This window comes from Vicugna pacos, chromosome X (genome assembly GCF_048564905.1).
Source record: "Vicugna pacos chromosome X, VicPac4, whole genome shotgun sequence".
NCBI classification, from domain to species: Eukaryota; Metazoa; Chordata; class Mammalia; order Artiodactyla; family Camelidae; genus Vicugna; species Vicugna pacos.
This window is the reverse complement of record NC_133023.1, coordinates 31,298,463-31,326,088: the sequence shown is the minus strand read 5'-3', so window position 1 is coordinate 31,326,088 and position 27,626 is coordinate 31,298,463. Positions and strand designations below refer to the sequence as shown.

At 45.3% G+C, this 27,626-nt stretch overlaps 1 protein-coding gene and 1 pseudogene across 1 annotated transcript in view; one reads left to right on the top strand and one right to left on the bottom strand.

Moving 5' to 3' along the window:
- The window catches only part of ATP6AP2 (ATPase H+ transporting accessory protein 2), a 113,087-nt gene that overhangs the window by 40,594 nt on the left and 44,867 nt on the right, over nt 1–27,626 (bottom strand). The window lies entirely within an intron of this gene.
- Nucleotides 23,564–24,082, top strand: LOC102542153 (ATP-dependent Clp protease proteolytic subunit, mitochondrial pseudogene; annotated as a pseudogene).

The following is a 27,626-nucleotide window of genomic DNA, read 5'->3' as shown; positions in this document are numbered from 1 at the left end:
AAGTACATAAAATGCTCAATGTGTCCAGATTCTTTACAAGAAAATATGGGCTACTCTTAAACATTTCTAAATAAGAAATCATCCCTGGCTCTAAACATGTTACCCACTATGGAACATGGTTATCATCCCAGTGAAATGAAGTTACTTTTGACCAGAAATTTTGGCCACACGTGAGCCCTGGAACTGCAGAGAGTCAGACGATTCCTCTCGCACCCACTAAGGAAACCATTATACCATCTTCTCGGCACGGTCAAGGTTGCAGAAAGAACCTGCATTGACATTTAGAGTTGCTATGTCAATGGTTCTATAACTCCAAGGGGGTGGGCGTGAGTCCGTGACATTACCTAATTCTTCACTCTTCTCACTTACATCAGCAAGCCCTACCTAGGCTGAGTACTCCAATAGAATCTTCATTTCTATATACCTTTTAAGACCTTCCTTGCCTAGTCTAAAGACCTTTGAACTTTACAAGGATTCTGTATTCCTTTACGGTCTCAGGACCACTCAATACTTCCAGATAGTAAAATAATATTCAACAGAATTTTGGAAAGCTTACATGGTTTGTCTGATTTCTGATCCCAGCACATAAGGTCCATTCTACTGATACAAAACACTATTGGATTTTGTGAAAAAAAAATATATATATATGAGAAAGGTGACTGAGTAAGTCTGTGATCAGAGTGGATCTACTGTTGTATTATTAATGAGGAAGAAAACAGGGAGGGAAGGATGGGGTAAGAGAGTGACAGACACATAATTTGTGCCTGATACGGTTTCATCAGCTAGAAGTGGACCTGGGGCTTGATTTGAAGCATCCCCAGGGCAGCTTGGAGAAGAGAGAGATGCCCTGCCTCCTTATAGCTCACAGAGCCCACAGGGTGCGCTTGCGCAGGTGGATGGGCCACCTACCACTCCTCTGTGATTGGGGGGCTTCTGATTGATCTGTTTCTCTTGCCTCCCTGTTTCCCCAGCCACCTCAGCTTTAGGTTTGTCATAGTCCAGGGAGGACTTCCCTGAAAGAGCAAATGTGGAGAACAGACTGGGCCTGGGTTAATTTTTAGGAACAGCACCAATTTCTCTCTTTCAATCTCTCCACCTCTCTGTTTTTCTCTCTGTCTCTCTCTCTCATTCTCTCACCTCATTCACTTAAATAATTACAAAACATAGAAAGAGAGAGACAGAGAGAGAGTATCTGCTGATTGGCCAGTTTGGGTCACATGCCATCCCTGTAACGGGAGGGCGGGGTCCTGTTATTGGCAGCCGCATGGAAGGGTTCATTCCTAAGGAAGAGGAATGCTGTTACCAGAAGAAGATGGCCAGGCATGCCATGCACACAAAAAGCAGAAATGCCCACTCTAAGTTTGGAATTAGGAAGTGTTAGGGGTTGAATCGCATCCCGCTCACCTCAAGAGATATGTTGGTGTCCTAACCCCTAGGACCTCAGAATGTGACCTGATTGGGAGACGGAATCTCTACAGAGGTAATCAAATTAAAATGAGGTTATGAGGGTGGGACTTAATTGAATATGACTGGTGTCCTTAAAGAAAGGAAATCTGCACACGGAAACATGCGTATAGGGAGCGCGCCATGCGAGGATGAAGGCAGAGATGGAGGGGATGCTTCCACAAGCCAAGGGACGCCAAAGACGGCCAGCAAACCACCGGAAGCTGGGGGAGGGGCCGGGAACAGATTCTCCCTCACACCCTCAGGAGGAACCAACCCTGCCCACACCGTGATCTTGGACTTCTGGCCTCCAGAACGGCGGGGCGATACATTTCTATTGTTTAAGCCCCTCAGCGTGTGGTACTTGGTTACAGCAGCCCTAGCAAATGAATACACCAGGCCGGACTAAGTGGCTGACAAAGGCTGTTATTGTCCCCCTCCTGTGTGGCTGGGGGTTGACAGGGGTGGGGAGAACGGGGTGACTAAAAGTCTGAGATGGGAAAAGGGAAAACTCGGAATTGGGATTTGGACTCAGCTTACTGATGTTGGTAAGCTATCGGAGGATGAGACAACCATGCTTTCCGGTGTCACTATGCACTTTGAATGCTCTGTTTCCCCTGCGAATCATCTCAGGCTTTAATAAAAGTCCTTTGGATAATTACAGCCCATCTGAAAAAATGCTAAAGGATGTAGCAGGGCTGCAGGTGGTGATGGGGACAGAAGGGCCCACCTCGGCGCTGGAGAGGGCCTTGCACTGTCTGGCTTAGTTGGGGAAAAAAGCGGAAAGATCCACAGCCTTAGTCATGGGAACAGCTGGCCAGGGAGCGCCTGTGGTGGGGCCCAGGGAGCCCTGGAATGGCCTGGTTATCGAAATTCCGAAAGGGGCTCCCTCTTTTCTAGAGGATCTAAGAGAAGACCCCGTCCAGGTGGAGGACCAGGGCTGCGGTGAGCCCAGGGGAGGCTGCTTAGTTCAGCAGCAGAGCAGAAATGGCAGATATTGGATTGCTCGCTTTCTGGGGCAGCTCTGTCACCCATTAGCTGGGTGACCTTGGTGGGGCAGGCATGGTGATGTGAAGGGGCCCAGAATAGCCCCAGCTGCTATCCACGGTGCTATTCACAGACAGGCCTCAGCTCTCAGCTCCTTCGAAGTCTGCTGGGCTCTAGAGAGCGCCTCACCAAGGTCACACACAGCCTGCTGGGGTGGTCCCTATCCACTGACTGATGGCTGCCAGAGTAGAAAAGTCCAGCCATCCTGGCGCAACTTGGGACAACTCCGAAGGGCCATTCTCACTCCAGACCTTCCCAAGGGGGTGGCTGAGGCTGTCCCTGGGCCCGCATCACAGCTGGCTTTGCCCTTCCAAAGGCACTTCACAAACATTCCTTGTGCTCACCTCTGTCTCAGTCTTCTTCCTGGGGAGCCCAACCCCCAACACGTAGGTGAATTCATTTACCTCCCCTCACCCAGCTTCCTTCCTCTTCAAAGTTGTTGAAGGACCTTCCTGGAGGTTGGTTACTCGGATTAAATGAGAGATCGTCCTCACTGTCCTGTTCCTGTTTGGGGGGAGCAGCCGGGACCTGGGAGCCACTGTCATTAGTGTGTTGTGAGACTGGAGCATGCTGATGGGAAATGACAGCCAGTTGCTGCAAGGGATTGCTTCCAGCTTCCAACTTGTACCTACGTGAGGGCTGCCGGGCTACGCTTGTTGCTCTGAACCGTGTCCTGTGTTTGCCCGGGTCCCTCCTGCTGGGCCAAGGCTGCTGGTTCAGCTCTGTGAGCTCACTTTTTGGCATGACAACCACAGTGGCATGACAAGTGACAGGGGGGCCACCAGAGCCCCATCCCAGCCCTGAAGGGAGGGGCCAGGGAAGCTGGGGCCCCAGGGTGGGGAGCCATCTCTGCAGGAGGCATTTCCAATTTTTTTTGAGCCCCAGTGGGTAGCAGAATGGAGTTAGGGCAGGGGAGCTGTGTTCCTCAGGGGGCCCGGCAGGGTCACGGGCATCTGTCAGCACCCGCTCTGATGCCTCCCAATCCCTTTGAATGTGGCAGCCAAGAGAACCACCCTGGGCTTCAAGTAGAGTACACACCACCTCCTCTTAGGAGGCCCTGGTGGGCGGGGAAATCTAGAGAGGACTGCGACCCTTCTGGCCTGGGTGATCACCTCACGGTGAGCCAGCACTGGCTTACAAAACCATTGCTTTTATATTATAGAACTCATACAAAATTCACCTTCAGGCTGGCCAGTGGAGAAAAAGGTAAAAATACAGATAAGTGCGCACATACGTGTGCGTACACACACACACACAAAAAGACAAAAGGAAAAAAAGTATCTCTGACATCTAGAGATAAAAACATACCATCTGGGGGCATACCTTTGCATACATTGTTCTTTTTTCTTTATTGCAGTATAGTCAGTTTACAATGTGTCCATTTCTGGTGTACAGCATAATGTTTCAGTCATACACCTACAAGATATATTCCTTTTCATATTCTTTTTCATTATGGGTTACTACAAGGTATTGAATATAGTTCCCTGTGCTATACAGTAGGACCTTGTTGTTCATCTATTTTATATATAGTAGTTAGTATCTGCAAATTGCGAACTCCCAATTTATCCATTCACACCTTCTTTCCCCCAGTAGGATCGGCATTCCAAGAGAAGCCAGGAAGAGAAAGAAAAATACCATATGACATCACTTATATGTGGAATCTAAAAAAAAAAAAAAACCGGCACAAATGAACTAATTTACAAAACAGAAACAGACTTCCAGACATAGAAAACAAACTTATGGCGTACTTTATTCTACGGATGCTCATGTCAATATGCAACGGAGTTACCTATACTCCTTTAAAGTACGTTGATTGGAGGGGGAGGAATAAATAGGGAGTTTGGAATTTGTAAATACACACTACTATATATAAAATAGATAAACAGCAAGGTCCGACTGGATAGCACAGAGAACTGTATTCAATACCTTGTAATAGCCTATAATGAAAAAGAATATGAAAAGGAATATGTATGTATAGCTGAATCACTATGCTGTGCACCAAAAACTAACACAACATTGTAAATCAACTGTACTTCAGTAAAAATAAAAATAAAGTATGTCGATTGAACCGCATACCTTCGCAGAACAAGAAAAAACAGTTTCAACAATAGAGGCGATTCTGACCACCCGTTTACTCAAAGAATGAGCTTGAGATGGACGCCACAAATCTATTTCCTCAGTTGCTTTCAATTCAAATGCGTCTCTCCAATCTTGCCAAGTGATACCAGTGTCTGCGCCACCTATTTGTCACACGGCATCGCCCCTACGTGCTGGTGAACCACAGCAGCAGGGGCTCACCCCGAGAATCAGGGACCGTGCTGCGGAGCATTTAGTGCTGAGCTTCCCATACGTTGCCGTCCAAGTTATGTTCAAGGGCGGTTTTGACTATTGGTGATTGCCTCTCTTCGCCTGTCTTTAGAAGCCACCCCCTCCAGAGGGTGCAATTTCACTGCACATCTGTTTACGACACTTAGGATTTTCCATTTTCCAGTGAGAACTCAGATGCTGAGATGTGCGGACATCCTTGTCCGTAACACATGGACCCTCTTGTCCAGTGCATTGGGGGAGGGGCCCTGCCATCCTTGGGCCAGGTCACCAGGGCCACCTGTCCCCTCCCAGGCTAGCGCCTCGGGGCCGAGGAGGTACCATCTTGTCTTTGGACTATCTGTAACATTTAGCTGCCCTAACTCATGCCTTTCTTTTAAAAACAAAATACACGTTCAGTCCTCCTTGTCCTCTGGGCCACTAAATCGTCAGCCCGAGGCTGAGGGTGAGGCGGGTATGGCCCTTCATACTTTCTGTCTCCAGTTGACAGGCTTTGTCCCGCCAAGTCTCCTACATCCAGGGAGGCCAAAGTCAGTAGGGTCCGGGAATATGAGGTGAGCTGTACGTCAAGATCAGTGAAATGGAAAAACAAATGATTTTTTTTTTATAATTGTTGGTGCTTTGCTGTGAGGTTACATTTTGTCCTAGAAAATACAGGTTATTGATTTTTCCCGCTGTATTTACAAGTCCATTTATAATTCTACTATTGCAGAAAAGTGAAAGTTTAAGGAAAAAAGAAAAGGAAGAAAAAGGAAAAACCATTTGGCTCCCAGGGAAGCGATCCAGGGAACTAGAACACGTGAGGGGCGCGTTAAGTTCCAGGATAAAGCAGGGCAGGTTTGGAGCGTTCAGGCACGGACGACTGGCAAGGAAAGATCAATTGAAACCATCTGTTTCGAGAAGAGGGCCAGGTGCCACCCTGACAGATGGGCACGAACGCTAGCCTGGCTTGGGGCCAGCTGACGCTCGGCCCAGTGGCAGAGAGCAGGGTCTCTCCTCGGCATGTGTGGCGACCACCCAAACCAGGTCAAGACAGAGCCACCAGGGCCTGTACCTCCTGTCCTCCCGTGTTCTGGGGTGCAATTCCACACAGTGCGCAGGGCCAGAAGTGGAGGTTACCACAGGGAGACAGGCAGGAGGGCGCTGGGGGGCACTCGCCTATGTGATGTCGAGGAAGGGGTGCACCTGGAAAGCATTCTGGCTTCACACTCTGTCAGAGTCGCCCATTAGAGCTGAGTCAAAAATTTCTCATGACCTTTGGCCTAGGGCTGTCCCAAGGTGGGGACTGGAAGTGGGTTGGCGTTAGCTGGGGGTTGCCAGTTGGAAACCTTTCCTCTCAAAGTGGATGTGGACATGGATGACATTGACTGTTTCTGCCTTCCCTTGCCAGGAAAATGAATCTCACCTGTGGTAGCTCACACAGATGGCCACACTCTCTCCCCCTCTGCTGCCTTTCACCCATGCCCTTGACCGTGTGACTTTGCAACGCCTTCCCCCAGTGGGTGGATAGGTCTACCCCAGCTCTGGACGCTGGGCTCAGCCACGTGACTGGCTCAGGCCAATGGGCCCTTAGCAGGCATGACACAGAGGCCCCCAAATGGCCCACACGTTGGCGCCTGCTCTCTCTCGGTCATCTGCTGTCTCCATAGTCATGAGCCCAGGCTAGTCTACCGGACCATGAGAAACATGTGGGGTGGAGAGGAGCTGAGGCCAGCCTCGATCCGCCACCAGGCAGCCGGGAGTGAGTCTGGCTGAGCTCAGCAGAGCCACCGAGCCAACCATCTGGAGGCATAAGTACTGAGCTTTGAGCTGATCGGTGGCTGTCACAGAAGCTAACTGAGATATTCAAAAATCCACAGGGCCAGAATTCACCTTTTGTACACATGGGAAGGGGAGATCCATTTTTCCCATACTTTCCAGCCAAGGTTGCCCCGCTGATAATATTTATAGAGGAATTGGTGCAAATTTGTCTCCAACCGCAGCAGCCCCAACAGTGGAATCCTGGGAGGTTTTGGTGACCCAGAGCAGTCGCAAATTAGGCCATACTGGAACTAGGTATGATTTTATAATATGATCACTCATAAAACCTTAAGAGCTCCTTGAGAAAAATGTTCAAAAATCGCATGTGGGCACCAAGCTGCACACGTGTAACCAGGGCCCGCTAATGTTTGTTTTAGAAACTTCTCTATTTCCTGACTTGCAAAAGTTCACCCTTGCAGACTCAGCTGGGTAATAACATCGTATCTACATTAATGTCCTGGGCCTCTAACGAAAATCTCTGGCATCCACGTAGAAGTAATTTCAGGAGTTCTCACAGCAGGGCCGTAATTCTTAAATACTTAACATATTATGTATGTTGTCTCTCCTGACGAATAGAACATTTTTTCATCTCGCTGTTAACAAACTTAGACTCTCTCAAGTGATTGAAAAGCTCTCTGCAAGCCGAAAGTTCTATAAAAACTCTAAGTAATAGCAACAATAAAACCTTATTAGCCATTTCGGGCTCTGAATCCAGAGTTTCAATCCTTGGCATCTAATTAAACGTTTTACGTTCTAAAGGAGCGCGTAGCATTATACCTCTCTCCAAACGCTTTCTTTCCTGAGCGGGATTAGAAAATTGGTCAAGGCTTCGTACAAGGCACACAAATGCTGACTGCTGGTGGAGGTTGAGGGGGCAATAAGAAAGCCATTGTTTTTGGACAGCGTACAGGCAGGCCAGGTGCTTCAGGGGTGTGAGCTTGTTAAATACAGCCTCACACCTGTGTTATGAGGCCGGTACAGCATGAACCCTAATTTATGGGAGAGATGGGAAGGGAGGGCCAGCAACGACCTTCGAGTTCAGGCTTAAAACTCATCTGCCCTAGAAGTGGAAGTGCTCAGCTTCCAAATCCCAGATTCTCATATGCCCTATCCTGCAACTCTCATCCCTTATAAGCTATGCCTGTGTGCTGTCTAGTACAGTCACCACAGTGGCCACTGGATGCTTCCGGTGTGACCGGTCTGAATTACAAGGTGCTACGTCAAATAGTCACCCAAGTTCAAAGACTTTAGTGTGAACAAAAAGAATCGAAAATACCTCATTAATTATTTTTGTATTGATTACATGTTGAAATGATCTCTTGTATATATTGAGTATTCTATTACAGTCAATTTCATCTGTTTCTTTTGACTTGTGTGTGTGTGGCTACTAGAAAATGTAAGATTACCTATGTGGCTTGAATTTTATTTCTACTGGACAGGGCGCCCTAGAGGAAGAGAGGCAGCAAAGGTCAACCTGGACAACCTCCAGTGGGAGTGGACAACCTCCCAGGCCTGTCTCCAGGTTGGACGGACTGAGTGGGGAACTCATCCCTTAGAATTTCAGCAGGTCGGCTTGAAAGCCATAGGGCAGCGCTTTTGGAAATGTGGCTGACAGCTACAGGATCCCAGCACTGCTCACTAGCTGGTCTTAGTTGGTAGCCACTTTCCACAGTGTGTCTGGGGTCTCAGGCTTCTGCAGCTTTGGGTTCTTTGATGGGTCTCATTGCCAAGAACTGGTGGGAGCTGGAGTGGCAGCCGTGAAAACGACCACAAAGGGATCCCCAGGAGTGGCATTAAACATAGCCCTGGGACTTTCAGACAGCTTCCTAACACAGTTCAGAAAGGGTGTTTTCCTTCCCCAAGGTCATGGTCTCCTGGTGGGTTTTCCAGGAAGACTCTGAGGTGGAGTTGAACGAGCAGGGATCTACCCCCAAGGAAGGGAGGGGAGAACACAAGAGTGGGCAGAGGGGGAAACTGAGCTGCGATGCCGTCTTCAGGGAAGCCTTAGCTGACACTACAGGGAGTTTGAAAGACAGAATGAGACTTGGTGCCGTCTGAAGGTGGGGCAAGAGGGCTGAGCTTTAATATTCCATTGTCAGTCACTGATCAGAGGTGGGCTACCTAGCAAAACTGTGGCCTTGGCCAGAGGGGCTCTCCAAGGGCCTGACAGCTGGGAGGACAAAGTCTTCATTCCTGAAGGAAGATGCTGCAGCTGACATCTGAATCTAGGTCCCCTAGTTCCTTGCCCTGTGCTGGTTCTTCTGTTCTGCCCAACCAAGCTGCCGTCCAGAATGGGATACTTCTACAAGGCAAAACAGAATGACCAGGATAGGGAGCCAGAAAGGCACTTTGCAGGGGAAACTGGCCATGATGTTCCCGATTCTGCTCCCTCCACGTGCTTTGAAGACGCATCCGTCCATTGTCCCCCACAGGGTATGTCAATCCTGGGGCAGTCAGGGAACCAGGGAATTTACTCTAAGGGTGTAGCCAAGAGCTGCCGTGGCTCTGGGCCTGTCAGCTTTGCTGTGTCCTCTTATACAGACGTCATCTCCAACCTCAGCCAACAGCATCATCACAGACAAGCTTACGACTCACCAAAGATAAACACTGCAGTCCCGACCACAGGAGAGGCAGAAGCTCATGCATCTGGGCACTCAGGATAGCAGCCCGGTGCCCTTTGCCATTTCATTGTTAGCATGGTTTTCCAGCAAGAGCCCCACCGATATGCCAAGCACGGGTCTAGGTCAAGCGTCCTCAACAATAGCAAAGATCTCAAAAGAGATCAGGAAGGTGGTCAGTTCTGGCCACCGCCCCATGGTCTCTCTGTGATGTGTTCTGAGCTAATGGTGTTGGCCTAAAGGGCTAGAGGACCACCAAGATCTTGCAGGGGAGGAGGGTGATAGTGTCCAGTGCCCGCTAGGAAAAGGCAGAATATTGGATCCAGGAAGCCTGTCTCTGTCTATTTCTATCATTGTCTTAGGCAAGTCGCTCCATGTTTTTTTTTTTCCCCCGGTTAACATAGGAGTCATTCAGCCTTCGCAGGGCCCTGGTAAAACGAGATGGAAGCATATCTCTCTCAGACAGACAGGAACGAGGGCTGGTGTTGCAGATAGAGCTCTGTTCTGAGCCCCGACTCGGGGGTGTGGAGAAATGCAGGCGACACAGAAGCCAGGTAATGAAAGTTCCAAGCAGAGCAGCAAATAATCAGGCAATTATTGAACTAAGACTATAGCTTTAAGTCCTGAAACTTCTGAGTCAGAAAATTCTTCTAATAATAGTTAATAAGAACATAATCCTTAACCGTAAGAAGCAGGGAAAGTTGTCTAGAAGACGAAGTGCGGGCTACAGTTGAGTGAACAAACAAAAACGCAGATTTGTGACGACTTTAACCAAAAAGAATGGAACAATAGTAAGTGCACTGAGGCTTGGCAAAGGGGAGAAGGCACCCGTAGGAAACATGAAAAACCCCGCTTTACCTTGATTAGCTCTTAATGAGTTTTTGACTGAATGGAGGGATCACTCTTTTACCTCCATCTTGTGGTCAATCGCAGAACTGCAGCCTCCTCTGGGTCTTTTCTCCACCTCCCCCCACCCCATTCCTATTTGCCAAACATTCCTGGGCCTCAATCCCCAAAGTGGGAGTTGGCTGATTGAATTTGCCCCACCGTTTCACCTCTGTGGTTTTCAAGTCCCAGCTCTATTACATGATAGAACCATAGCCTTTTTCACTTGGCTCTTTCTTCCCTCTGTCAAAAGCTACCTCCCAGCATGCCCGGTTGTGGGGCCTGAAGCTCATACAATTTTGGGGTCCCTCTTTAAGTCAAAGAACATAAGATTACAGGTACAAAATTAGGTCCACCAAGAAATCACAGGAAATTCTGGATTTTCAAGAGTGGACAAATTTCTAAACATCACAAAATCCAGACAATGTAACATAATGTTTTTATTAACTGCCTAACCCACCTCTGTTGTAGTGCTTTTTATCTGGCAATATGGGGCTGCATTTTTATTGATTGATTTTTGGTTTGATCAATAATTCTGAAAAAATATAGAAAGTTAATCTGAAATGAAGGCATGCAAGAACAATTTAAATGCCTTCTTAAACTGCCACTACATTGTATTGGGCTACATAATTATGTAATCGAATTTTTCTTATGGCATAAAAATTGACTCGTTGATAAATATCTTTCTTTAGGATATTTTGCTGTGTCAGTGGCAATTTTGCGTGCCATTTCACCTGGAACTGTCAGCCTTCGTCAGAATAAGAGGCATTAGATACTCTAAGATGTGGTCCAACTCACTGGGGTGGATAAAACATGCGACTTCACATACAGATCTTCTCCCATTTTGTTGTACTTGCTCTAGGTTTGGGCCCTCCAAGAATTCTGATAAATTCTATTCCACGTACATTCAATGAGAAAGGGAAAAAAATTATGGTGCATTCATAATTGTATATATTGCATTGCTGAATATATTCATGACAGGAGAGAATTCCCTTTGTCTAGGGATTAATAAAAACTATCTTTAACCTTACAAATTTTCATCTGATGGTTGGAAGAGTTTTCCACAGCGTAGCTCCTAACTCCATACCTTTCAAACCTTGTCTCCCCTCTACTACCCATATGCTTCTGGTTCTGGGTACCACAGGACATGTTGACACTAAGATGCAACCTCTGAGCCTGAGTCTTCACGTTACATCACCTGGAGGGTCAACTCAGGGAGCGGTGCGAGTGTTTCTGGAAGTTGTTCTTACACTGGGATGCTAGCAATATTTAAAAACTACAGTCGTTCCTTGGTATTCTCCAGGGATTGGTTCCAGGACCATGGCAGATATTAAAATCCATGTATGCTCAAGTCCCATATTCAGCCTCCATATACGTGGACAGATTCCACATCTGCAGATTCAACCAACCTTGGCTAGTAAACATATATATGAATGTATATATATTGAAAAAAAGATCCACGTGTAAGTGGATCCTTGCAGTTCAAACCTGTGTTGTTCAAGGGTCAACTGTACACACAAAACATCCCACTAAACCGCAATTGAATATATCCCCAACTCAACTTCCTCTGGATATAAAAAAGTTCCCCTAGCTGCTCCAATGCTACCAGATCTGAAGGGAAGTGTGGCTGACAGGAAGTTGGAGGGGAGGGAGACCATGGTCATAGACAGATAGATAAGATACAGCACTGCCCCCAAGAATCCTGCAAACCAGTAGGGCATTTAAAGATGGCACACAAGTGGTTACAGTACAAGACAAAAACTGATGAGGAACTTAAGAAGGATAAAAACAAACGACGACAAAAAACAATAACACAAAGCTAACAATCATTGAAAATACTACGTGACATATATTTTCCTAAGCATTTTATATATGCAACTTCTTTAAAACCTCACAGAAACTCTAACAGACTAGGTACTATTATGAATAGCCCATTTTACGGATGTAGAAACTAAGGCAAAGAGAGATTCAATGGGTTATTCAAGGTCACATGGCTAGTGGAGGGCAGAGCCTGGGAGTGGGGAGACTGATCGGGGGCGGAAGTGGGTTTGCTCCAGGACAAGTGCCAATGGGGCACTGCGGAGATGGGTAGGAGGGTGGGGGACTCCCAGCTAGCTGGCTTTGAGGACAACAGTGATGCTATTTGCGGAAAAGGGGAATGTAGGACGAGAAGCTGGCTTAAAAAAAAGTGATGAATTTAGTTCCGCCATATTGATTTGAAGCATCGGTGGGACATCCATGTAGAGATGGCCAGGAGGCAGTTAGATATCTGAGTTTAGAGCTCAAAAGAGATCTGGGCAAGAGACAGTGTGGGTCATCCCTCGGTAGTGACGGATGACTTCAAGGGAGTGACTAAGCTCCCTTGGGATGTGCTGGGTGTAGGAGGAAGCCAAGGTGCCATCCTGGGGTGGGCAGAGGAAGAGGGAGGGGCAAAGCAGTGGGCAGCAAGGGGGAAGGAAACCCAGCAAGTTGAGGGAGGAAAGCATTTCAAGAAAAGCTCATGGTCACAGTGATACACTTCGATAAAAGCTGGGACTCTGTATTTAACAGAAAATTCACAGTAATCCTAGTGTCAGAGCGTTGGGTTGTCCCTGAGACAAGGACTTGCAAGCAAGTAGATTTTAGGAGATTCAGAGACTATGGGCAGTAGGGAAGTGGGGTTGGGGAGAGAAGGCAGCCAATAAAAAGAGCATTATCAGGGGGAGGGTATAGCTCAGTGGTAGAGTGCCTGCTTAGCATGCACAAGGTCCTGGGTTCAATCCCCAGTACCTCCGCTAAATAAATAAATAAACCGAATTACCTCCCCCACAAATAAAAATACATATTAAAAGAGTTGCATTATTAAAAAAAAGAGCATTATCAAGCCGGTTCCCACGGTGGGCAACTGGTACTCAGTCCCACAGGGACCTCTGGGAGATGGTGTGGGACTCACGGCTCAAGGGTATCTGTCACAGGTGAGGTCCTCTGGAGATGGAAACCAAAATAGAGTCCAGCATGCAAGGCAGTTATTAGGGACACCATCTGGGGAAGGAGGGGGAGAAAATGAGACTAGGATGGGGGCAGAGCTCGGACTGCCAAGCTGGTCTGGCAAACCTGGACAGATCCCCTGGGAGATGCTGCAGCATGTACAGCCTGTCACAGTTGTCCCACAGGGGATGAAATGACCAGTCATGGACCCGGGTTACCCTGGGAAGGAAGTGCCTTGGGACAAGGTGGGTTTTAGCGGTTGGAGGCTGTCTGCTGACAATGGGGCCGTAAGTCCCTCCCTGAAGGAGACCCGGGGATGCATCTCTGTGGCCACACTTGCCCTCTTGAGAAAGCTGGGCTGGTTCTCCATTCGAGGGTCAGGGGTGAGTCAGCTGGAGGTGCCGCCATCTCAGCACTGCTGGCCGGTTGCATACACGGGCAGAGCAGAGCTCCGTGGCTGCCGGCGGGTACCAGCAGTTGGATGAAGAGGTAAGGTCTGCACGTGCAGGTGGGGCACAGACAGGTAGGTGAGAGGAGTTTCAAACAAGTGCTGCTGGTCAGGGAGAAGCCAGCTGAGATGCACGCTCGCAGTTCCCCTCTCTGAGATTTAGTCTCGGCTTTGGGACTTTGCCTCCTGGGGCCGCGGCTGACTGATCCAGGCAGAGACCTGACCCAGGCTGGACCAATCAGAATTCTTCCCTGGGACTTTCGAACTGGAGTTAAAGGGAGCCATGGGGTAGAAGGCTCCGGAGCAGTTGGGTGTAAAGTGGAGGAAAGAATGACATCATTCCAAAGAGAGAAGTTGGGAGTAGAGAGAGCGTGGGGGCCCCAGGAAAAAAAAAAATCCCAGGGGATCTGGTGGCCCAGCTGCATCCCTTTCCTTCCTTTCTTCCTACAGCCGTGCGAGATTCCCAGCATCCTGCCAATAAAACCCCCATTGTGCTAAGCAAGGCTGGGCTGTTTCCGGTCTTGGAGATGAGAGTTAAGGACTGAGTGGGATGTGAAGAAACACCGTGAGTGCAAATGACTCCCAAAGAGCTCGTGGGGAAGCGAAGGGGGAGTGAGAGAGCGAGAGCGAGAGAGAAAGAGAGAGAGGATGCCGAAACTGGATGAGAACGCAGGGTCAAGGAAGGGTTTTTTACTTTATTTTTTTAAGCTGTGGAAAATTTAAACATGTTTATGTGCTGAGGGTAAAGAGTCAGTAAAAGCAGCATAAATCATAACAACAGAATATACTAAAATGAGGCAGAGATACAAAGCTATAAAAGCCTTAAAGATAAAGAAAATATGCTCTCAATAAACATAAGGAGAAAAGGCAGAAGGAAAAGAAGCCTTGTGGCAGAAAGCAGGCGTTGGCATGAGTACCCACAGTACACACCCAGTCCTGGGCATCTGCTCCCTCTGGGGACAGGGGACAGTTCCACACCCTTAACCTCTTGCTTCTTTCACCTCCGGGGCTCGCCCAGGGCATTGGGAAGGGGCCCTTGAGAAGCAGTTACCTGGTGATTAGGGCGGGACATGTCCACACAACCTAGGACACACAGTTTTGGGTGCTTACTCAAGACCACAGTTGGAAAGGGGCCATGGGAGGGCAGGAGATGGAAGATGCAGGAGAGAAAGATGACTGCCTAGGTCCCTGCAGAAGAGCTGGTGTCCAGAGCACATGGGAGAGATGAATTCAGATCAGATAAGAGACCCTCAGCTATGAGACAAGAGGGGAGGGAGAAATCTTGTGTGTCACGAGGGTGGGGGGCAGGAAGTGGACTTCGTTTTCTCTGCAAAGTCAAAGGAAAGGGCTTCTGCTGAGAGTTATCAGGAATGGGCTGGATGTGTCAGTTAGGAAGGCTTTTTGGCTTTGAGTACCCCCAAATCCAACTAACAGTTGCTTAAATCCTAAGGGCCTTTACTGATTAGCTGGCAAGAAGTCTGGAGGTAGGTGGTTTCAAGGTCTGTCCATGGTTCATTGATTGTGTGGAGGGGCCAGTTCTGTCAGCCCCTCTGCTCTGCCATCCTAAGTGATTGACTTTTTCTCCCTGTCCTTGCTACCTTGTAGTGTCAAAATGGCTGCCATAGCTCCAGGCATCAAGTGCCTGTTTTAGGAGAGCAACTCATGGACAGTCAGGTAATGAGAAAACTCCCCTACTCTCGCCTCTTGTCAGGAAGAAACATTCTCTTCAGAAGCCTCCCAGACTTCCCCTTATTAGCCAAGACTGGGTCACAAACCCATCATAAAACATATTACCTAAAATTAAGAGATCCTTACCTACTGCCCAAACAAAATTGGGTTGTGTTAGCAGGGAAGGGGGGGCGTGCCTTGGGTGGACAGCCTTAGGGTCTGCTACAATCAGGTAGGGGGCTGGAGAAGAGGGAAAGAGTTTTCCAGTAGCTATAAAAGGGAAAGGAGAAAAATAGAGCATTGCCCAGCAGGAGCAGAGGTCCAGCTGGGTTTGAGGCCCAGTATAAGGGGCTAGGGTGAAAGTGGAGTAGGTGGGAATCATCGCCAATATACAGGAGGCCTCCATCAGGTGCCATCAAAGCTTCACATGATGGCATGGTCAAATTCCCAAACACCCACTGGCCTGATCATCATGTACAGCAAACTTTCAGGGTTCAGTTGCAGGAAAAGAAATCACTCCGGCTATTTCAAGCAGGAAGGGATTTAATTCAGGGTATTGAGTATTGGCAAAATTGTTGTAAGGATGGGAGAACCAGGCTTCGGGCTCGCCTTCCAGGACTGACTCTCAGAATGACGCCACAATACGACTGGCCTGCCAGGGGAGCTACTCTACCTTGACCTCAGCCGTGAAGGTGGGGAATTAGAAGTCTTTATGGGAACTGGTGGCTTCAAGAGCGTGATGCTTTAGCTGGGATTCAGGGATCAGGAAGACTCATAGGCTGTTGCCACAACTGCCAAATGACACTCTTGGAGCTAGTGTCGAGCACTGGAAAACTGTCACAGGAACTCACTGGCCCTCCGACCACACTTGCCAATGGAACGTGGCCTCAGCCTCATTCCCACCCTTCAGATCATCCACAAGACCATCAAATTGGTAGATTCCAATTCATACTCAGAACCCTAGCTTTCCATGCTCTGCAGTACAGGAAGGCATGAAGAAAGGGCGGGCTGGACGTCAGGAGAGCAAATCCTCCACATCCACTACAACATTCTAATAACTTTTCCTGATTCTGAGGCTGCTTTGAAGGGCTCTTTCCTACTTCAGATCACAAAAAGCTTTGGGGAGTGATTCTTTTTTAAAATATATTTTTATTTGTAACTCTGGTTAAAAAAAACCCCACATAACATAATGTTTACTATCTTAACCATTTTTAAGTGTACAGTTCAGTAGTGTCAAGTATATTCACATTATTATGCCAACAGATCTCCCGAACATTTTCATCTTGCAAAACTGAAACTCCATACCCATCAAACAGCAACTCCCCTCTCCTCCCCACCCCTGGCAACCACCATTCTTTCTGCTTCTATGAATCTGACTAGTCTAGACACCTCAGATCAGTAGAACCATACAATATGTCTATTTCTGTGATTGGTTTATTTCTGGCGAATGATCCTTTTAAGAAACTCAGGCTATCAAAATCTGTAGTGAACAAACAGGACCCTAGATTATATCACAAAGCTTTGCTATGATGAGCAAACACATTCCACACTCTCAATAGCAGGGCCTCAGCCCAGAGGTATCCTTTTAAGCAGATTTTACAATGATCTATCTTCTTTTTCAATACCCAGGATGGTCATGGAACTCTGGAAATGAGTGGTCAAGGAAACCCTCACTGAAGTGGGGAAAAAGATACTTCTGGTATGCTCAGTGTGGCGGGCAGAATTCTGATAGCCCCCAGAACTCTGCAGAATCCCCTCTCCGTAAGTGTGGGAGGGACTTATGAATATGCTGATATATCATCCTTTTTTTAAAAAAAATGGAGGTACTGGGGATTGAACCCTGGCCCTCAGGCATGTGAAGCATCCACTCTACCACTCCCCCGATATATCATTCTTATGAGTAGGTTGCGCCATATTGCACGGTTGACCTTAAGAAAGGGAGATTAGGAAGGGGTTCAGTGGTGGAGTAGGAGGATGTGGAGCTCACCTCCCTCCACAAACACATCAAAAATGCCTCTATATGTGGAACAATTCTCATGGAAAACTAACTGGGAACTGGCAGAACTCTTATACAACCAAAGCTGTGAGAAAGATCTCCATGTAGCCAGGTAGGATGGAAAAAGGCATTGGGTCAGGACCTGCATCCCTGGGAGGAATCTGAAAGGAAGATAAGGTCCACATGGGCAGACCTTTGCCCTGGGGAGTGAGCAGGTTGAGCCACAATCTGGGCATCCCTGTCCTGGGGTCCTGCACAGAGGAGACTAGCCCCGCCTTGGCTGCTGGGAGAACCACTGGGACAAACAGAATGGCTGGAGAAGCCTAGACTGTACTTACAAGGAGTGTGTGCATGCTAGCTTTCCAACAATTAGGGCAGAGACAGCCATGCACTGGTGGCTGCTGCCTCACCACACTTCCCAATCCGAAGGGGCAAGCCCGCTCACTCCACACCACAGCTTGATAATCTGGGCCAACTGGGCCCTGGAAAAAGACTCGATCTAGCTATGCAGAGACAGCCAGCCTGGGGTACGGTCCATGTGGGACGGCGATGGCCTTGGTCAGTGCACTCAGGCGCTCCCAGCAAGAGCACCTCGGCTCCACCTACTCCAAACCACAGCTTAACGCTGGACCTGGGACAGACAGGTCCTGGGAGAAGACTGCCACAGAGGCAGCCCAGATCGCAGGCAGCAGTGCGGCCACCTCAGTTCCTGCCGCCACAATGCCCCACCCCCAGCCCCGGCCCACTGCACACCACAGGCTTCCACTAGATCTCAGACAAACACAGCAGAGGAAGGGACGTGACCTTGGGCCGCTTCTGAGTGGAGCTGTGGATGCCTACATAGATGGCGCGTGGTTCTTCTGTGAGCACACGAGCATCACTTGCTTCAGCAATTACCTCTTTTGGGGCTGGGCAAACATTCAAGGGCAATGGAGCCTTATCAAGCCCAACCGCCAGCAATTCTACTTTAACAGCTGGGGAGCAGACCCCACCCCTGACAGCCCTGACAGGACAATGAGAGCCACAGAGCAGAGAAGTCCCGCCTCACACCCCGCACAGGCTTTATATCCCCCAACACCAACCACACCCCCTATTAAGGGGATACCAGCCAGCACATCCTGAGGAAAGACATGGGTAGCATCAGTATTAAAACCAGCCCTCACACCAAAGGCACTGGACACACACAGTCTACACAAGGATGCTCCCTCATAAAAACACCCCTTCAAGACCACAGAAGGTAACTGCTTCCCCTAAGTTCGCAGAGACAGAGAAAGCTAAGTAAAATGAAAAGGCAGAGAAACTAGTAATAATTAAGAGAGCAGGAGAAATCCCCTGAAAGAACAAATAATGAAACAGAGCTCACCAGTCTACCAGACCCTGAGTTCAAAAAGGTGGTAATAAAAGTGCTAACTGAATTAAGAAGGATTATAGATAGAAATGCAGATTACTGTAACAAGGAATTAGAAACTATAAAGATGAACCAATCAAAAATAGATAATTCAATTGCCGAGTTAAAAAGCAATCAAGAGGCAATGAATAGCAGGCTCAATGACACAGAAGAATGAATAAGTGATCTGGAAGACAGAATAATGGAAATCGCCCAATCAGAACAGCAGACAAAGATAAATGAAAAAAAAAGCAACATATGAGATCTATGGAGTAATATAAAATGTGCTAACCTACGCATAATAGAGGTTCCAGAAGAAGAGAGAGAGAAGAGGATTAAAAATGTCCTTGAAGAAATTATGGCTGAAAATTTCTCAAACCTAGGTAAGGAAACAGATATCCAGGAATAGTAAGCACAGAGGGTCCCAAACAAGATGTGAACCCAAACAAACCCACACCAATATCATAATTAAAATGGCAAAAGTTAAAGATAAAGAGAGGATTCTAAAATCAGCAAGAGAAAAACAAAGAGTCGGTTACAAGGGAACCCCCATAAGGCTATCAGCTGATTTCTCTGCAGAAACTTTAGGCTGGAAAAGGAGTGGCATGATATATTCAAAGTCCTGAAAGGGAGAAATCTGCAATGTAGGATACGCTACCCAGCACAATTATCATTCAGAATAGAAAGAGAGAAAGAATTTCTCAGACAAGCATAAACTAAAAGAACTTAGCAATACTAAACCTACCCTAAAAGAAATATTGAAGGGTCTTCTCTAAATAGAAAAGAAGCAGGAGCTATAGAAAAGGGAAAGATCACAATAGGAAAGGTAAATATATAGTAAAGATTGATGATCACTTAAATAAGCCAGTATATAGATTGAAAAAACAATTACAAATTACAAAAGTGATTATAACTACAATAAACAGTAAAAGGATAAGCAGGAAGATGTAAAATAGGACATCAAAACCACAAAATGTGGGGAAGGGGAGTATAAAAATGTAGGTCACTTAGAATGTCTATCAGTTTAAAGCAAGTAGATATAGTTATAGGTCAATATAGTTGAACTCCATGGTAACTACAAATCAGAAACTTATAACAGATGCACAAAACCCAAAAAGAAACAAACTCAAGCATATCACGAAAGAAAATCATCAAACCACAAAAGGAAAGACAAAAAGAAGAAATGAACAGAGAACTATAAAAACAACTGGAAAACAGGGATTAAAATGGCAATAAGTATATACCTATCAATAATTACTTCGAATGCCAGTGGACTAAATGCTCTGATCAAAAGACATAGAGTGGCAGATTGGATGAAAAAAACAAGAACCCTCCACATGGCTGCCTATAAGAGACTCACTTCGGGGTGAAAGAAACACACACAGACTGAAGGTGAAGGAATGGAAAAAGATATTTCATGGAAATAGAAATGACAAGAAAGTGGGGGTAGTAATACTCATATCAGACAAGATTTTTTTAAAAAGGAAATAAAGACAAAGAAGGGCATCATATAATGATAAAGGGATCAATACAAGAAGAGGCTATGACACTCATTAACATATATGTATCTGATATAGGGAACCTAAATGTATATAGCAAATACTAACAAATGTAAAGAGAGAAACTGACAATAACACAGTAATAGTAGGAGATTTTTAACACCCCACCGACATAAATGGACAGATCATCCAGAAAGAAAAGCAGTAAGGTAACGGAGTTCCTAAATGACACAATAGACCACTTGGACTTGATATCTACAGGACACTACATACCACTACCCACCCCCTGCAAAAAACCCCCAGTACCAACAGCAACCAGAATACACATTGTTTTCAAGCACATATGGAACATTCTCTAGGACAGACCACATCCTATGTCACACAACAAGCCCCAACAAATCTAAGAGAATAGAAATTATTTCAAGCATCTTTTCTGACCACAACAGTATGAAACCAGAAAGCAACTACGGAAAGAAAAAAAGAGGAAAGAACAAACATGTGGAGACTAAACGACATGCTACTAAAAAAACCAACGAGTCAATGATGAAATCAAAGACGTTGGAAAATACATCAAGATAAGCAAAAATGAAAACACAACTTTACAAAATCTATGGGATGCAGCAAAAGCAGTTCTAAGAGGGAAGTTCATAGCAATATGGGCCTTCCTTAAGAAACAAGAAAAATTGCAAATAAACCAACCAACCTATCACCTAAAAGAATTAGAAAAAGAACAAACAAAACCCAGGTCAGAAGAAGGGAGGAAATAATTAATATCAGAGGAAGTGAATAAAAATAGAGATTTAAAAAACAGTAGAAAAGATCAATAAAACCAAGAGCTGGTTTTTTGAAAAGATAAACAAAATCAACACACTTCTAGCTAGGCTCATAAAGAAAAGAGAGAGGACTCGAATAAGCAAAATAAGGAATAAAAGAGAAGAAAAAAATACCCAATACCACAGAAATAAAAAAAATCATGAGAATACTATGAACAGTTATATGCCAACAAACTGGACAACCTAGAAGAAATGGACAAGTTTCTAGAAACATACAACCTGCCAAAACTGAGTCAGGGGGAAACAGATAATTGGAAGAGACCAATCACTAGAAGTGAAATAGAAGCTGTAATAATAACAATAATAAAAAATCCCTGCAAACAAAAGTCCAAGAACAGACATCTTCACTGACGAATTCTGCTAAACATACAAAGACCTTACACTCATCCTTCTCAAACTATTCGAAAAAATTGAAGAGGCAAGAGCACTCTCCAACTGATTCTATGAGGCCACCATCACCCTGGTACCAAAACCAAAGAGCACAAAAAAAGAAAATTACAGGCCAATATCTTTGATGAATATAGATGCAAAAATCCTCTACAAAATATTAGCAAACCAAATCCAATAATATATAAAAAGAATCATACACCATGATCAAGCTGGATTCATTCCAGAGTCACAAGGATGGGTCAACATACACAAATCAATCAATATGATACACCGCATTAATAAAAGGAAAGACAAAAACCACGTGATCATCTCAATAGACACAGAAAAAGCATTTGACAAAATTCAACATCCATTCACGATAAAAACTCTCACCAAAGTGGGTATAGAGGAAACGTATCTTAACATAATAAAGCCATTTACAACACATTCACAGCCAACATAATACTCAACAGTGAAAAGCTGAAACCTTCCTGCTAAGTTCAGGAACAAGACAAGGATGCCCACTCTCACTGCTTCTGTTCAACATAGTATTGGAAGTCTTTGCCACAGCAATCAGATAATAAAAAGAAATAAAAGATAGCCCAACTGGAAGGGAAGAGGTAAAACTCTCACTATCTGCAGATGAACCCTAAATTCTCCACACAAAAACTATTAGAACGAATATACGAATTCAGCAAGGTAACAGGACACAAGATTAATATACATAAACCTATTGCATTTCTTTACACTAACAATGAAATGTCATAAAGAGAAAGTTAAAAAATAGCCCTGTTTAAAATTATGTCAAAAAAATAAAATACCTAGGAATAAACTTAACTAAGGAGGTAAAAGATCTATATGCTGAAAACTATAAAACACTGATAAAGGAAACGGAAGGCAATTCAAAGAAATGGAAAGATAATCCATGCTCTTGGATTGGAAGAATTAATATTGTCAAAATGGTCATACTACCCAAAGCAATCTACAGATTTAATGCAATCCCTATGAAAATACCCAGGACATTTCTCACAGAACTAGAACAAATAATCCTAAAATTTATATGGAACCACAAAGACCCAGAATTGTCAAAAGAATCCTGAGAAAAAAAGAACAAAGCTAGAGGCATAACCCTCCCACACTTGAGATGATACAGTAATACTGTACAAAGCTACAATAATCAAAACAGCATGGTATTGGCACAAGAACAGAAATATAGATCAATGAAACAGAATAGAGAGCCCAGAAAGAAATACACACACCTATAGTCAATTAATCTTCAACAAAGGAGGCAAGAATATATAATGGAGAAGAGAGAGTCTCTTCAGCAAGTGGTGTTGGGAAAGCTGGACAGCCACGTGTAAATCAATGAAGTCAGAACACTCCCTCATAGCATATACAAAAATAAACTCGAAATGGTTTAAAGACGTAAATATAAGACATGACACCATAAGACAACTAGAAGAGAACCAAGCAAAGCATTCTCTGACATAAACCATAGCAATATTTTCTTAGGTCAGTCTCCCAAGGCAAAAAAAATAAAAGCAAAACTAAACAAATAGGACCTAATCAAACTTAAAAGCTTTTGCATAGCAAGGGGAAAACCATCAACAAAATGAAAAGAAAACCTACAGAATGGGAGAAAATATTTGCAAATGATGCAACTGACAAGGCGTTAATATCCAAAATATACAAACATCTCATGCAACTCAATATCGAAAAAACAAACTACCCAATCAAAAAATGGGCAGAAGTCCTAAATAGACATTCCTCCAATAATGACCTACAGATTGCCAACAGGCACATGAAAAGATTCTCAACATTGCTAATTATTAGAGAATTGCAAATCAAAACCGCAATGAGGTATCACCTTACAGGGGTCAGAATGGCCATCATCAAAAAGTCTACAAATAAATGCTGGAGAGGGTGTGGAGAAAAGGGTACCCTCCTACACTGTTGGTGGGAGTGTAGATTGGTGCAGCCACCATGGAAAACAGTATGGAGGTTACTTTAAAAAATTAAAAATAGAGTTACCACATGATCCAGCAATCCCACTCTTGGGTATATATTCGGAAAAGACGAAAACTCTAATTTGAAAAGATACATGCACTCCATTGTTCATAGCAGCACTGTTTACAATCACCACGACATGCAAACAACCCAAGTGCCCATCAACAGACTAGTTTAAGAAAAAGCAGTATAGGGTCATGTGAGCAAGTGCTGTGGGCGCAAAGCACGCAGAGAGTCATAGTCCCGCCACCATTCAGAAGCTGCGACTGACATGTGGAGTGATGTGGCCCCAAATATTGGTGGTGGGGGGCCAGATGGCGGCAGGCTGGTGCCCCACGCTGGGGCCTCGCCTCGTGGCTGGATTTCCCCAGCAGCAGATGTGGGACAACCGCCTGGCCCTGCAGCAGAGCCTGCACGCGATGATGGCCTGGGCTCTCGGGCTCATTCCCATGGCAGTAGAGCAGACGGGTCCAACTCCCGCATCATGAACCACCAGCCCTCCGGGGGCACCCAGGGCCAAGTCACAGACATCACCATCCTGGCGGAGGAGATCATGAAACTCAAGAAGCAGCTGTACAGCATCCACGCCAAGCACACCAAACAGAGCCTGCAGGTGATCGAGTTCGCCATGGAGAGGCACCATTACATGAGCCCCATGGAGACTCAGGAGTTTGGCATCTTAGACAAGGTTCTGGTCTACCCTCCCCAGGATGAGGAGGACGAGCTGGAGCTGGCACAGAAGGAGCTGACAGCGGTGGTAGCGGCAGAGCCTGCCCCAGTGAACACATGAGAGCTGGTCCTCACCCTCCAGAGGGAAGCAGAGGGGCCCAGTGTCAGCCCTGCCCACCCCTCCCTACTGAGCCTGGAGGTGCCCCTTGAGGAACTCTGGGTTTGGGGAATGCCCCTCCAGGTGGGCATCCTGGCTAAGACACTGTGATTTTAAATTAAATCTTTGTAGTCTTTGCAAAAAAAAAAAAAAAGGTAAAAGAAAATGTGATATAAATATACAATGGAATATTACTCAGCCATAAAAAAGAATATTGCCATTTGCAGCAATGTGGGTGGATGTAGAGACCATTATGTTCATTGAAATAAGTCAGACAGAGAAAGACAAATACTATATGGTATTACTTATATGTGGACTCTAAAAAATAATACAAGTGAATCTATATACAAAGCAGAAACAGACTCACAGACATAGAAAACAAACGTGTGGTTACCAAAGGGGAGAAGGAGGTAGGGAGGGACAAATTAGGAGTATGGGATTAACAGATACAAACTAGTGTACATAAAATAAGTAAGCAACAAGGATTTACTGTACAACACAGGGAATTATACCCAATATCTTGTAATAACCTATAATGGAATACAATCTGCAAAAAAAATAAAAAATCTGAATCACTATGCTGTACACCTGAAGTTAACATAATATTGTAAATCAACTAGACTTCAATTTAATAAGGTGGGAGGTGGTGAGAGATTATCCTGGGTGAGCCTGACCTAATCAGATGAGTCCTTAAAAAGGGACAGGGCTTCTACTGAGAAGGGTCCAACATCTGAAAGATACTTGGTGTCAGGGAGATTCTCCATTCCTGGCTTTAAAGGGGGTTGGGGCCATGTGGCAAGAATCTGAAAGTGGTTTCTAGGAGCTGAGAGTGACCTCTGGTCAATAGCCAGCAAGAAAATGGGCACCTCAGTCCTACGACTACAAGGAATGAATCCTGCCAGCAACTTGAATGAGCCTGAAAGGGAACCCTGAGCTCTAGGCGAGATCACAGCTCTGGCCGCCGACACCTTGATTTTAGCCTTGTGAGCTGAGAATCCAGACACGTTGGGCCCCCACTTCTGACCTACAGAATTATGAGCTAATAAATGCCTGTTGTTTTAAACTGATAAATTTGTGGCCATCTGTTACAGAGCCATAGAAAACCCACACACCTTGGTGGTTCTAAAACATTCGTTCTGCCTCCAGTTTCCTGTGTGACCAACGGTATATCACTTACCCTCTCCGAACTTCAGCTGTCACAATGAATGAAAACAGTAACTCATCTCTTGCCTGCAGGATTCATGGGAAAATCAAATTACTTAATGTACATGAAAGCACTTGCAAAGTTATAAAGCGGCTTATAAATGGAAAGCTTATTATTGTCACATTAAAAATAACCCCCCAACTTTGACCACAGGAAATGATTTGGAATCAACCAACCCAGAGCTTTGGAGTTAAACCATCATGGGCCAAAGCCCTGGTTCTTCCACTGATTAGCCACCTTTTGATGGGGTTATTTAACCTCTTTAAGAGTTAATGTCCTGGGTATACAAATATGAACTTCCTAAGATTGTTGTGAGCTTCAAATATCATAGCACGTGGCATGGAACATGCGCTCAGTACATAATACGTCCAGATCGGGGCAGATCAGAAGGCTCCAGGAGAGAGATTTTCCACAAGATGAACTCGATCAAATACTTGACGTGTCTGAATGTCTTCAGAGGAGTTTCAGACATCTGGCAAAGTTTACAGTTGCATTACTGATAAATACATAGAAAACCAAGAACCCCAAAAGCCAGATGACTATTAACTCCAGGGGAAGGATTGTGCAAGGGGAAAAAAAGCAATAACCATCATTCACTACATGGATTAGCTGTGCAAAATATTTACAAAACATTTAAACATTTAATAAGATAAACACTGAATAGTGATCCGATCAAAAGTACGCTATAACTCTATTGGGAGCATGGGGACGGGGGCGGAGGGGGACATGTGTGGGCAGGAGGAGAAAGGAAAAAAATTTAAAGAAAAAAGAATGGATTCATGGATTAAGTATGATGCTCTAATTTGATCATTGTAAGTGAAAGATATTTTAATCCATTAAAGATTTTAACTCGTGAAACAAAGATACAGTGATAATAATATTTTAAGAGGGCGACAACCACAAGATTTGGGTCTAGTTCAGAGTCATCTGACAGGGCAGTATTTTCCTATCAGAGGGAGAGCTGCAGGGTTCCAGAGGGCGTAGAAGTTTCTAGCGAGTGAAAAAGAAAATTCCTATGTAATTTACTTTTGGAAGGTTAAAAAAAATAGTAAATAAATGTGAAGGCATCTGCCTATAGCAAATCTGGGCACAGACAAAATGGCATGCAGGTGGCAGTGTTCAGAAGGAGTGAATCTGACAACATTTCTTCCCCAAGCTCACCAGATCCAACGCGGAACACACCCACATCCAGCTGCCATGGCTGTAACAAAACAGGAGCTTATCAGCCCTGGGTTGGTTGATTCTAAATCATTTCCTGTGGTCAAAGTTGGGGGTTTATTTTTAACATGACAATAATAAACTTTCTGTTTATAAGCCACTTTATAACTTTGCAAGTGCTTTCCCGTACATTAAGTAATTTGATTTTTTTCCCATGAATCCTGCAGGCAGGAGATGAGTTATTGCTTTCATTAACTGTGGCAGTTGAAGCTCAGAGAGGGTAAGTGACATACCGTTGGTCACACAGGAAACTGGAGGCAGAGCCAGTGTTAGAGGTGTGGGGGTTTTCTATGGCTCTGTAACAGATGGCCACAAATTTATCAGCTTAAAACAGCAGCCATTTATTAGCTCATAGTTCTGTCGGTGAGAAGTCAGAGCTTTCCCCCCCCAATATTATACTAATGTAAACTTCACATCCAGGAAAGAGCACAGATTTTAAGCGCTCGGTTCCTTTTTATATGTGTAGATACCTATGTGACCAGCACTCGGCTCAAGATCTGGAAGACTTCTATCACCCCCGAAAGAGTTCTCCTGTGTCCCTTTCCAGTTAATACCACCTCCCTTTGCCTCCCAGAGGTAACTGCTAGTGTCACTTTTACTACCGCAGATTAAATGTTGCCCCCCTTTTAAGCTTCATGTAAATAGAAGCGTGTAGTATTTACTCTTATATGTTTGGCTTCTTTCACGCAGCAGAACGTCTGTGATTCACCCATGTAGTTGTGTGTATCCATGCTTTGTTCTTTTTAAAAAACACATATCGTGATTTTTTTAAGTGGAGGTGTAATTGACATAGAACACTATGCTAGTTTCAGGTGTAGAACATAAAGATTTGATATTTGTGTATACGGCCACAATGTATATATAGTCACAAAATGATCGCCACAATAAATCTAGTTAACATCCCTCACCGCACAGGATTACACGTTTTTTTTTTTTCTTATGATGAGGACTTTTAAGAACTACTCTCCTGCTTGGTCCTTTTATATCCCACTGTATGAATATCCATTCTACTGCGGCTGTCTGAAGCCTGTGCTCTTAACCACTAAGCTATGTATGAGGTCAGTGTCCTTCTCCTGCGATTTGGCT